The 5629-nt window shown below is 34.4% G+C and overlaps 1 pseudogene; it reads right to left on the bottom strand.

Moving 5' to 3' along the window:
• Positions 1-1452: 1452 nt before the first annotated feature.
• Positions 1453-2934, bottom strand: LOC110098078 (annotated as a pseudogene).
• Positions 2935-5629: the final 2695 nt, after the last annotated feature.

Here is a 5629-nt window from a genome sequence, read left to right as displayed (position 1 = left end):
TAGTATCTCTGTGATTTCTATGTTTTCTGTTTGCTGGATATTTAGAAGAAAGTCTGAAGCAAATTCTAAAGCTAGATCCTGGATAATTCCGTCGCGACCCGACGTGATGGGATTCGTTCCGGTCGGGTTGGGTCGTGACACCTCCGACCATTTCTCTCTTTCTACGGTCCCTCCGATCACAATCGCTTGTCGAGTATGATACCTCATACTATCATCGCCAAATTATGATCCATCCAACCTCTATCCCCTGACTACAACTCCTTTGACCACTATCGTATGACAACAATCACTCCAACCTTCATCGCCCATTGACTACAGTACCCTCGACTTCCTTCACCTAACAATGCTCTCTTCAACCCTAATCGCACGACTATGATCCATTGGACCACTGTCGCATGACAACAGTCTCTCCAACCTTCGTTGCTTGCCAACCATGATCCCTCCTACCTTTATCACCCGACTACAGCCCCTCCAGCTTTCGCCGCTCGACTATGATCCCTCCAATCTCAATCGTCCGATTATGGCCCCTATGATCACCCTCACCCAACTACAATCCCTTAAACTAATGTTATATGACTACAATCCTATCGACCAAATGAAAATACAAATATTCTCTTAAGAACAACCTTTACATTTAATATATCCAACTCCAAACATATAATGTGCTTTATACAATGCATATTCACTACATTGAACCAATGCTATCCCCCATGAAAAGGGATAATTTGTAACCAAAAACAAACACAAGTTGAAACATTTTAGCCGGGCAAGGCCAATGTTTTTTTTTTTTTTTTTTCATTTTATAGAATTTGCACATAAAAATTATGGTATTTCTTATAACTCTCGCACTCTGAGTGCTCTCTTATCTTGTCTATGTTGGATCTTCATATAAAATTAGGACGTTAAACTCATCATCTCTCAATCACCGCAAATGTTCAGGCACACAACAAGACAAATATGAGTAAAAGAAAATTTTTTTTATTTGATTTATGAAAACTGAGTTTTAATATCTTATGATAAAGTTTTTATTATTTTTTTATGAAATTTGAATACAAAATTGTCGATGGAAGAAAAAAAAAGGTCTCGCACATTTTCGATGTAATTTCAATTGAAATAAAAATATTCAAAATAATGCAAGTAAAATGAATTTGCATCTTTCAAATTCCCTCAAAACTGAAGCTTAAATACAATTAGGCTTTGTTCATACTTCATTTCTTAGCTATTTTCTTAATAAAAATAATTATTATTATTTTCTCACCCAATTTCTCCTCACCTAATAAGTGAAAAGTATTTTCAATTAAATTCTTTAACCTTTTTTAATCTCCAATTTATCTATTTCAATTCCTCAGGCCAAACAATGAATTTATAGTAAAAACGAGGATGCATTTGTTTTGAAAGCTGCCGCAAAATAATAACAAGGGGCTTTGGTTGTCACTTAAGGATCGTGCGGCTTTAAGCTTTCCATATAAACGTTTTGATGGACAATTGATTGTAGGCTCCAAACTTTCCAAAATTATCAGAAATGCCACCTACAGAGATCAAAGATTCCATCAAATCATACTAAGAAAAATCAAGAAAAATAAAATAGCATGAAAGAATTAACCTCGCACAGAACAAAATGATACTAAGGAATTATGAAAGTGTTTGTTTGGTGGCATATCCAAGTCATCAATGCTGCATTGCAGCATATCAACCACCTGCTATCGAATGGCGACTCCCAGGATTTGTTTGGATGCACCACAACCCACAAAATCATCTTCTTTGCAATCTCTTCTGACAAATACGTTCACTGAAACCTTCCGCATATGGCCAATTTGATTGTAATGCTCATAAATCCAATGTGGAAAATAGTATTCACTGTCACTCTTATTGCACGAAGGTGAGGTGTTTCTTACTCCAACCATTTCCAGTATCATCATCCCATAGCTATAAACATCAGACTTACTGGAGACAACTCCAAAGTTTCTGGAGAAAACTTCTGGAGCAATATATCCTATAGTTCCTCTTGTATCTATAGCAGAAAATATGTTATCTTTTCTAAGGCACAGCTGTGCGAGACCAAAATCAGAAATCTTTGGACAGAAATCTTGATCAAGTAGTATATTGTGTGGTTTGATGTCGAAATGTACAATGTGAGTATTGCAACCACGATGCAGGTACTCAAGTCCACGTGCTATGCCAATTGCTATTTGGTATAGTTTTTCCCAACCAAGAGTATATTTCAAATTCTCTGAATAGATGTACTTATCTAATGAGCCATTGGACATGAACTCGTATACAAGAGCTCTTTTAGAACCCTCCGAACAGAAGCCGATGAGACTCACAACATTAATATGAGAAGTCCTACCAATGCTAGCCACCTCATTAACAAATTCATCACCATTTCCTTTCGCATCGCTCAAGAGCTTCACAGCCACCAAACGGCCATCAGGAAATTCACCTTTAAACACAGCACCATAGCCACCTTGGCCTAATTTCTCTGAGAAAGATTTGGTTATCTTCTTCAAAACTGAATACTTGTATCTTTTTGGACCAAGATATTCACAAGTATCTAGAAAGACTTCAATGGTTTGAGCTATATTGTTCTTCTTCCAGAAGAAAAAGTTGCTTAATCTTTTATTTTGAAAAATGTAGTAGTAAAATGGTATGCAAGCCAACACGAGGCATACAAAAGCTAAAGTTAAACCTGCAATATGGTGGTGAACAAAAGTCAGATTTGACCAAATAAAAAAAAGAATAAAGAGAACTTATAAGCTTTTGATAGCCTAAAGACTATCGGTTGAAAAGATAATGTAAAAACATCTGCTCCCAATACTTAGAACAAAAGTAATTTCTCCTCCTTGGTATAATGATATTCTTACCTGTTTCTTTTTTGCATAAGGGAATGAAAGGACATTTATGCTCATAATATCCTTGGCATGCACCAATTAGCATAAAGGCATTCCTTGATTGGGTGCAATTTCCAAAATAAATGTTGGCTAATGCTTTTTATTTAGATATAAATGGTTGTCAAGGCAATTCATGTTTCTAAGTATTGTAAAACAATATTATCCTTAACTCAAGTACAAATGGAAGAGAATTTTCTTTTATTTAACCAAAAGGCCCATTTGGTTGCTTGCACTGTAGCACATTTTAGAAAGTACTAACTCAATTTTCACTCTTTTTTTATTTTATGTAAAAATGAAATTATTACATTTGACGAGTTAGTTAAGTATAAACCTCAAGGTTGATTTACATTCCTCAAAGCGGATTGTAGAATAAGTTGGCCATCTCGCTGCTTACAGTATTGTTTTTTCCTGTTGAATCTGATGCGCCTTGGATACAAAAAAAGCAAACCACAGTAGAAAATCCACAAAAAAAAAACAAGTAAAAAACAGCAGATTTTGGGGGAATAGTGGCTGATTTTTATTAATAACATGACAAAAAATAAAAGATACAATCAATCTAAAATTAGAGAGGTAGATCGTTTCTCCCGCTAATCATAGACGCCGTTAGGAAGTCCTCACAAAAGAAAAATATAGCAATACAACCCAAATTCTGCATAAAACAAAATAACCCTAAAATTCCCCTTAAATAAGCTCTCCCACCCCCTTAGCCCCCTTTCCTAATATATTTTCCTCCTTAGCCCCCTTTCCTAAAATATTTCCCTCCTAATTCAGCCTTTCTGCCTTAATTAATTCCCGCTCTTATTTTAATTTAAATTATGAAATTCCTTTCCTAATTAATCCCTCCTATAATTAGATCCTTATTAGACCCCATCAAATCAACCGTTGGGGCTGCTGCCTCTACCTCCGTATCAGAATCATGAGGGTCTATTGATTTTTTGCATTTTCAGTGGAAGCTGATCAGTCAAATCACCTATATGATGATTGAGTCAAGGAATTAGTGGGCTGTGCTAATACTGAACATGATTTTGTCTTTAAAGTTCATGAAATGCATAGAGAGAATCAGAAACTGCATGCGGCAAGTGTCATGGTACAAGTTGGAAAATTTATGCGGAACATATCTCTCCAATTTCAGTGAACTAAGTATATTGTCAACAATACTTAAAATTTGAAGTGATCCGCTAACTTCACACAACATTAAATGTGTCTTTCCTGAAAAGATACAGTAAGGACCACCACCCAACTATTTCAGTTATCTAGAAGCTGAAATTTCAATCTTTAAAGAAGAGATACTAATGTCGCAAAAACTTGATGCTTAAAGGCCGACAAAGTAGCTATTAGAAATAAGGGGAAAAAATAATCCTTCAATTAAAAGACAGACTTTAGTTTTAGGTATTAGGTTAAGGCTTCATTTGGGACGGCTTTTTTACTTCTTCTTAAAGCAATTTTTTTTGTAAAAAAAATTAATTTTTGTGCTAGAAAGCTGCTTTAAGAAGTAGTAAGAAAGTCATCTCAAACAAAACCTTAATCTCACAAAATATATAGGTAAAAAATATAGTGGTAAACAAATAATAAGTGGTTGTTGCTCTCCACAGGCTTAAACTTTGGTCTTTCCCAACTTTACCCCTCCCCTCAGTTTTACGTCCTAACAAGTGCTATTAAAACCAACAATTTAGTTGAGATCAAATAGTTCATGCAGGATGTAGCTTCCATGATTTTTCGCTGCATTCTATCATAGTTGAGCAATATTTCATAGTATATATTTGATGCATAATATTTGATGACTTTAGAAAAACTTCCAGATGGATAATGTTAGCACATGTGGAGAGCTCTCTTGAGAAGAGATTTTAAGGCACATGAGCCTTTATCTTTTATTCGACTATGGATAGGTGAAAATATGTCAGTGTAGAAATACTAAATAATTTGCCCTCTCTTATAGGTTTAAACTTTTGTATTGAAATAGAAATGATCACTAGTTTAGTAGGCCCAACTTTGATCCCTTTTAATTTCACATTCCCAAAAATCTTATTTATAATATAGTTTACAATCAAACTCTTTAACTTACTGGTTTTGCATTAGATTCAAATTGTTTTTTGCTTTGAGCTCCTTGTCGATGTACAACTTCTAAGCAAAAGGTTTATTTGAGAAGAAATGAAGGAATTGAACTAGTAATTAGGACACAATATTAAAACATACATAAAAAGATATCAAAGAACAAAACAAAGACACCACCATGGTTTTTTTTTCACAACAAAGAAATTATAATCTTCACCTTAGAGAACAACCTAAAATCTTTGCTTTTTATGGGAAACACGGCTCAATAATTTGAAAATATAAATTAATTTGAAGAGATTCAATTTAAGGATGAAGCAGGAGATTGGTCAAGTGACATAAAATAACTAGAAGATTCTTGTTTTTTTTTTCAACTTAAATTAAAATTCTTCTTGTTTTATAAGTTTTCACTCATTTATATTTTCAAAATAATAGTTTACAGTATCGCTGTTAGGAACATACAAATTATTACTTGATCAGGCACACTTTTTAATATAAAGCATAAATCTTGATTGACTTGAGTGCTTCATAGTGATGGAATATGTCTCAAAAAATGCTCAAATTGGCTTACCATGGTCTAAAGTTTCAGTTGAAATCCATGTGCTTAAATCAAATGAATTCACTACAGGAAAGTCACCCATTTCCGGCGGCCTTTTCCGGCGGTAATTAAACCTTTTCCGGCGGTTTTGTAC

The sequence above is a fragment of the Dendrobium catenatum genome, unplaced genomic scaffold (assembly GCF_001605985.2).
Source record: "Dendrobium catenatum unplaced genomic scaffold, ASM160598v2 fragScaff_scaffold_1509, whole genome shotgun sequence".
Taxonomy (NCBI): domain Eukaryota; kingdom Viridiplantae; phylum Streptophyta; class Magnoliopsida; order Asparagales; family Orchidaceae; genus Dendrobium; species Dendrobium catenatum.
Note: the sequence above shows the minus strand (reverse complement) of the source record. Positions and strands in the feature narration are given on the sequence as shown.